Genomic DNA, 7,798 nt, shown 5'->3' with positions numbered 1-7,798 from the left:
TGACGCGAGCCCCGCCTCCCGCGCGCACAGGGGGCTACGGGTCCGGCCGCCGCCGCCGGGACGCGTGTAGGGGATGCGGGCTCCAGCCGCCGCCGCCGGGACGCGTGCGCAGGGAGCTGCGAGCTCGGCCTCCGCCGCCATCACGCGCGCCAGGGGGTTGCGGCCTCGACCGCCGCCGTCCCGCGCGCCGCCACTGGGACACGCGCCGGCTGCGGGCTCCGGCCGCCGCCGTGCCCCGCGCCAGCCCTCGTCCTCCCTCCCTCCGCTCTCTCCCTCAGCCCCGAAACCTAGGTCGTCTTCTCCACCTCCGTTTTGGGTCGTCGGAGGCCGCCGGGGTCTAAATCCACCCTCCCAGTCGCCGGATCTACACCCTCCTTGTCCGGATCTGTCTCGACGTAGAGTCCCTCCGTCTGGGCCCTCCCCTTTCCGGCGGCGCTGGCACGGCCTTCTGTATCGGCGCTCGCTCGCGAGGAGGCCCTGACTGGCCGCGCGACAGGGAGGCGCTGGCCGGCCGGCCGTGGCCTCAGTGCCCGCGCCCGCTCCTCCGCACACCCCGGGTAGGGTTCGAACCCCCTCTCCCGCACACATTTTTTCCACCAAATTTCGGTCTTCCTCCGCGCGACTGCCGTGAACTGGCCGTGACCCGCGCCTGCTGCGGCCTCCGCCTGCCACCGCAAACCCGGCAGCCGCCAAGGACGCGTGCCGGGTGTGGCCTCCGCCCGGACGCCGCCGCCGCCCTACAAGCCGGGTGCGGGAGAAAGACGCCGCCGCCGCCCAACAGGCCGGGTGCGGGAGAGGAGACGGCGGGCTGGGATCCGGGACCCAATCCCCCTACGCCTACCGTGAGGATGACATTTTTTCCTCATTTGCTTTCTTATTTTTCTATTTCTGGTATTGGGGATTCATATTTTTCTTGATTCCGCTTCATTATTTCACTCCTATTGGGGAATATTTTTCACATTCTGCTTCATGATTTCACTACTATTTGATTTTTGTTATTTCATTCTGCTTCATGATTATTCTTGTTTTCACTATACTATGATGATGATTTGTAGCTCCGATAGTGTGGAATTGACTCTATGGTACCATGTAATGCACTGTGATTTGTCTCTCCAATGGCATTCTGGAGGCCGGAGAGCGGCCTGAGGACGACGACGTCGGCGTCGAGGTAGACGCCGACCCAGCCCGATGTCGCCGACGCCCCTGGGCCCCCGATCCAGATCCAGGTATCAGGATGGCTTAGCTTTCTTCGACGGATTTATTGGACGCGGATCTGCTTGCTCTGCTGCGTGCTGCTGCTTCCGAGGTTTTTCGTCGTTCATTTGCAGCAAGGATGGAGGGAAGGAGAAGGCCCCGGCCAAGTCCGGAGGCGGAAGAAGAAGAAGAAAGTGGAGCAAGGGCAAGAAGAAGGAGAAGGTCAACAACGCCATGCTCTTCGACCAGCCCACCACCTATGACAAGCTGTTCTCCGAGGTAATCTACCTATCCTCCTGTAGCTTATACTACGTATTGTGTTGGCTTCGATGTTTGTCAATTTCTGGAAATAGAAGCTATGAGAAGTAGGCAATGTCTGGTCTGGAATTAGTGAGCAGGAGCACTTACGTCTGTCATCTTGTAATGTTGCCGTTATTTGACACTATCATCAGCAGCAACATGAATTTCTGATATTGATGCAAGAAGAATATGTTGGGTTTGTTTGCTGAAATTCTTTGGTTCGTTACTGACTGTTCATTCTGAGATGTTCATAACTAATTGCATCTCTTAAGTAGTCAAAGTAACTGAAATGGATATACTGAAATGAATATATACCAATTCTCTGTCTTTTTTTTTCGAAATAGCATTTCTCTGTCTTTAAGCTTTCTGAATTTAGACACTGTTTACCAGCGCTCTCAATGGTTGCTATGGCATACCATCGTTCCACTTCAAGGGTCGTCAGGGTGACTACTATATTATTCTCATGAGTTCACTAATTATATTCTAGATTTCTTTGCAGCTTAACAACTTCTATTCAGTAATCTTTCTTTTTTAGGTAATGGATATGCTTGGTCCCAGCCTTTGGGATGGTTCTGAAAAATTATTTTGGGAGCATCAAAAGGGTGGGGAAGGCAAAGGTAATCACAAAATGTTAAGTATTCAAATTTCTTATGGGTTAGATAAGTAGCATTGTGGCACTTGTAAAGGCTCGAGTTCCCTATATTTTTTAACCAATTAAGTGGAAATATAGTTCTTGAATCAGTTCTTTGATTCTTTCTTACAGTGGTTATAACAGATGACATTTCATTGGTTATTTAAACCTATTCAGTGCTTAACTACTCATGCTATCCAAAAAAACACTTTCACAACATTATCTCAATGTATCTGTATCCTTCAAGCTTGCATTCTGTCTAAGCCCAAGCAGTATGACAACAAGATGCAGGTGCTACTGTAAGTCATATTGCATCAGTTTTGGTTTTTTAGCCACTTGACGTTGTGTTTAGCTCTCTATACTCACATTACTTCGTTTGCAGGTTTTGCATTATATTGTTGTAGCAGTTCTAGAGCCTCCTCTTTTCCTGGTATGTATATTACTTTCTACAGTGACAATGCTTGATCTCTGGCCTTGTGTACAATTGAATTTTCAAGTATTTGGTATCTGCCTAAGCAAAAGTTGAAATGAGGAAAGCGGGCTCCGCGTGGGATTTTTTGATAGAATCTACCTAATGAGGAATTTTTAGGAATAGAGAATGTTGTGTGATTGCGTTTATGTTAACCTCCCTGCCTTTTTCTGTTATTACCACAATCACGAATCACAAGAATGAAGAATTATATCATCCGTTTGATTCTCTGGTTATTGGGTATTTGGGTAAGTATTGATGGCAGCCTGGCAATGTGCTAAGCTAATGCCTTGCCGACTATAACAAACCAACATCAGCTGCTCAGCACCATGAGATATGTCTAATTTGATGAGTATATTGTTGGTAGTCTCACTGCTTTGCTTGGATTGCACTCTTTGGAAAAGACTGATTACAATCATTTTTCCTTGTTTCTGCTTGATCAAGATAGAAGATGGTAACAGTGTGCTACTGGATAAGAATATAGCCAAGCAAAGAGCCAGGTTGCTTCTTGCTGTGTGAGTTGCTTGAGAGAGAAGAGAGCAGAAATGAACTTCTCCATCAGAATAGGAAGAGCGGAAAAGGAAATTTGCTTCTTGTTGTACAAGGTAGCTAGCTCCTGATTTTGTTTTTATACGATCTGCGAGTTCATCTATACTTCTGTTACCGCCATAAATTAACAGGATTAATTTATGGGCCGAAAGCAAGATGGGCTTAAAGCAGAAGAAGAAGAAGGATTGTAAATCGGCTCCTGCGTGAGCATCTGGGCCACATGGGCCATGTATCCTTAGATTTAGTTTAAGATTAGAGATAGAGTCCGATCGGGACAGGATTAGTTTAGATTGTTTCCCAAGTCTCCGGACTATAAATATGTACCCTATGTTATTCATAAGAAGAAGAATGTCATCACGTCTCACAAACAACAACTCTCGGCGCATCGCCACACCTAATCCTAGGGTTTTCATCCAAGTAAGCGCCATGCTGCCCTGATCGCTTCTCGCGATCAGGGCAGCATTGTTCTTGCTTTTACCTTGGCATTACTCGTACTGAAGTGTTTTTGATGGCGAGTAATGCTAGTTATCCTGATGTTCATAACATGACTTTTAGTAGATTCATCGTGCTTCGTTGCTTATCATCTACGAATATCATGTTGTCTTTACGCGATCATGTCATCATCTTTTACTAGCTCTTGTTGCATACAGTTAGTTGCGTAAAGGCAACACTCTGCTTCTTTTATGTCTAATAGATCTGATCTGTTATGGTTTGCTCTTGTTCTTGAGAGTCGGCGTAATATCTGCTAGGTTAGGCCTTGCAAACGGATTGGATGATCCGGTGATGTGTTAGATGCTTTGCTCTAGTCTTAACAGGGAATTGATCCGGGAATCGGCTCTTGCTAGTTCTTAGGCCTCTGTTTTAGGTTATGGTTTAGTTATCTGTCACGTTCATTAGGCCCAGTCACGTGTAGGATGTTCCGATCTAGCGGTGAAGCTTTTACCATCGTAGATTAGATTGATTAGATTTAATTGAAGCAGCTTTTACAGTTATTTGCTTATTTTATCATATCCGGATACAAACAGATCCAATCCGACACCGGGACTCGATCGGCTCTTTAAAGCCGATGCAAGAGTCGTCCCGGGGAGCCGACCACGGCTCGGACTCATGTTTCCACGTGTTTGTGTATGCAGGCTAACCGTCGCAAGCACGTTCGCACCTTCCTAATCGGGTATAGGTTAGGTGGCACGCCCTGCGTCTTCAACAAGCCGCGGCGTGTTGCTGGAATTGCGGGCCGTCGACGAGGGAGCAGTGCCTGCCAGCGCCCCGGTGACCTCCCGGCTCTTCGTGTTGCCTGTCGCTGCTCGTCGGTGGGTTTCGACCGACAACTCATTCTGGCACGCCCGGTGGGACACTTCTCGGCAGCAACGTCCACTGCAACAATGACAGGAGCTCAAGATCAAGAACCCGCTCCCAAGCCCGTCACGTATGAAGAGCTCTCTCCTGAACACAAGAAGAAGTATGATGAGATCAAAGCTCTGTTGGAACCCGATCTCATCGGCTCTTTTGAGAGGACCCGCAACCATGGCATCAGGTGGAAGGGGTTCTCACCAGAAGGCGCTCTCGACAACATAGATCTGTCTGTGCCATCAGAAGAGCGCACCAGAGCCCTACGTCAGGAGATGAACTACATGGTGGCCCATTCGGTTCATCGGCACTCTCAGAGCCTGATGAACGAGCTCGAGCGCATGGCGCATCGCGTCATCCAGGAAATAATCAAGAACCAGTACTCTTCATCGGGACCAACCCTGGGGAGTCACACAGAGGAAGCTGCACTGCATTCTAGGCCGATATTGCCATTCTCATTTGCGGCTCCAAAACCACAAAATTCGCCGATCTACGTTGTCCACAAGATCGGCGGTGACCCTGGAGAAGGCCAATTCCTCACCGAGCCACCCAAGGAGATCCCGCACGGCTACACGTGCGCCTACATCCCTGACAGCGTCAATCCAACACGCTTGGTGCAAATGGTAAACCCATAAGCTTCTGGAGCAGACGCGGAGAAACAAGCGTGGCTGGCAAAGTACGCTACTGGGCCGAGTGTTGAGACATCGGCCCCAGGAGTTTTTAGTGTGGAGCAGGTCAGTTCAATACTGAGACACCAGTTCGGCATCCTGCCCAAGAGGAAAGCGATCGGCTATTCCAAGCCGTATCCAAGTGACTATGACTTGATCCCGTTGCCTCCCAAGTATTGGCTTCATGAGTTCACCAAGTTCAACAGGTTAGAAGGAGCCAGCTCCATAGAGCATGTGAGCCGATACTTAATGCAGCTTGGGATGATCTCAGTGTCGGATCCGCTGAGGGTCCGGTTCTTCGGCCAATCTCTTACAGGCCCAGCTTTTGGATGGTACGCGTCACTGGCTCCAGATTCGATTTGAACTTGGAGGCAGCTGGAAGATCAGTTCCATACCCAGTACCACTCGGAGGCTGGTGAAGCTGGAATTGCCGACCTCTCCCAAGTCAGGCAAAAGCGAGGGGAGACTGTGTCGGAATATATACAGCGCTTCAGCGAGGTCAAGAACCGATGCTACTCATCGCGCATCACAGAGAAGGAGACAGTCGATCTGGCTGTCCTGGGGCTCGCTAAGCCGATCAAGGATGCGGCTTTTCAGTTGGAGTTCACGTCTCTGGCGCACCTAGTGCAGAAGCTTACGGCATATGAGCTTTACCATCCTGAGCTGTACCAGGACAAGTTCAAGCGCCATGTAAACGTGGCCCAGGCGGATGAATTTGATGACTCTGGCGAGGAGCAAGAAGTGGCCATGGCAGAGTGGACTCGGGGGGCAAACCCTGTCCCGTGCAAGTGGGTCAAATAGCAGAGGCTTGTGAAGGGCTTCGACTTTGACGTGACCAAAGCAGAGCAGATATTTGATCTGCTCCTCAAAGAAAAACAGCTGAAACTCCCAGAGAATCACAAGCTACCGATGCCACAAGAGCTGCAGGGAAGGCTATACTGCAAATGGCACCACTCGTTCACTCATTCCACGGGTGAATGCAAGGAGCTACGTCGTCAGATACAATCGGCTATCGAGCAAGGCCGATTAATCCTGGCTCAACACACGATGAAGGTTGATACAAAGCCCTTCCCACAAGCTAACGTGGTGGAGCTGTCAGATTTTAGATCCGAGGGCCAGGATTTGGCATTCCAGATCAACATGGTGGGGCCCATGCGCCGCCATGACAAGCAGAGGAGAGAGGCCGCTTCTGGCAAATGGCCGCAAGATGAACAGAACTGGAACCGCAGCATGTGACTGAAGAGCAGGTGCATCACATCCGCAATCAGCTTCCAGCTTCTAATCGGCTTCTGGAAAAGTACCAGTACCAGTACAAGTTGCGCCGCCGATACGAATCGGAAGAAGATGAGTACGAGCACCGTACAGGGTGGACACTGGGGAGACGCCAGGCTATACGTGACCACTGGCATTGCCCGTTCTTCAGGTACTGTTGGAATTCCGGCATGAGCCGATTGCCTACTATAGATGATTGCTTGGAGTGCAGGCCTCGAGGACGCCAGCAGGATGAGACATCAGTGTTCCAGTGCTTAGGGCCCAGAGCACGTCATGATGACCGTGTGAGGCGGCCATCCAGGGGTGATTCCGAGCCAGAAGAAGAAGACAGGTACCATCACCCACGGTGGTGTCCTGACGGGCTTAATCGCTCGCAGAAGCGTAGAGTGCAGCGCTTGCGCAATCTGGAAGAGGCAGAAGCAAAGTACCTTGACGTGCTGAGGAAGGCACGTCCGGACCTCGTGGAGCAAGTCAGGCGACCGCGAAGGGAGGAAAGGAGCCCTCCGAGAAAAGAGAGGCGCCCAAAGCAAACAAAAGCCGATGAGAAGCCATCGGCTGACGTGAACATGGTGTTCGTGCTCCCATCAGAGTTTCGGGCACCCCAACCAGAGGATTTGCCTGTTGCACAGCTGGATCTGGGCCCACAGTCGATCATCTTCGAGAAGCCCAAGGAGAAAAGTTACAAACATTTGAAGGGGTTGTATCTCAAGGGCTTCATCAATGGTAAGCCTGTGAACAGGATGTTGGTTGACACCGGCGCCGCAGTCAACCTGATGCCGTACTCTATGCTGCACCGATTGGGTCATTCTTCTGCCGACCTAATCAAGACCAATGTGATGCTCAATGACTTCAATGGACAACCATCAGAGGCAATGGCGGTTCTTAATGTGGAGCTGACAGTGGGTCGCAAGACGATCCCGACTTCGTTCTTCATCGTCAACAGCAAGAGTACGTACACGGTACTGCTTGGGAGGGATTGGATTCACGCCAACTGTTGTATCCCTTCCACAATGCATCAGTATCTCGTCCAATGGGATGGCAATGAAGTCGAGGTGGTCCCTGCAGACGATTCCAGCGAGGTCTCACTCGCAGACATGAATGCTTAGGACGCAGAAGGACAAGAGCCGATCTCAGGGATCGCCCTGGAAGACTGTGATCGGATCGAGGCGACAAAAAACGGACTGAGGCTGGTCTTATCCGCTGGCCTCACATAATAGACGCATCTTGGCATGCCACGGGATATAATAGAATTAGAAAGGCCGGTCCCAGCGACCGGCCCCAAAAAATAGAAAAATCCTGTGTGGGTTCGGAATTGTTACATCATGTACACACGATGGCCTGCTCTGGTAGTTGGCCACTCATCGACTA

General features: G+C 50.4%; 1 long non-coding RNA gene across 1 annotated transcript; it reads left to right on the top strand.

Moving 5' to 3' along the window:
- Positions 1-353: 353 nt before the first annotated feature.
- Positions 354-3,184, top strand: LOC120644074. Its single transcript, XR_005663385.1, has 4 exons — positions 354-557; positions 1,329-1,937; positions 2,030-2,555; positions 3,039-3,184. It is a non-coding gene; the product is annotated as an uncharacterized LOC120644074 (long non-coding RNA).
- Positions 3,185-7,798: the final 4,614 nt, after the last annotated feature.

This window comes from Panicum virgatum, chromosome 8K (genome assembly GCF_016808335.1).
Source record: "Panicum virgatum strain AP13 chromosome 8K, P.virgatum_v5, whole genome shotgun sequence".
NCBI classification, from domain to species: Eukaryota; Viridiplantae; Streptophyta; class Magnoliopsida; order Poales; family Poaceae; genus Panicum; species Panicum virgatum.
This window is presented reverse-complemented; position numbering and strand designations above follow the sequence as displayed.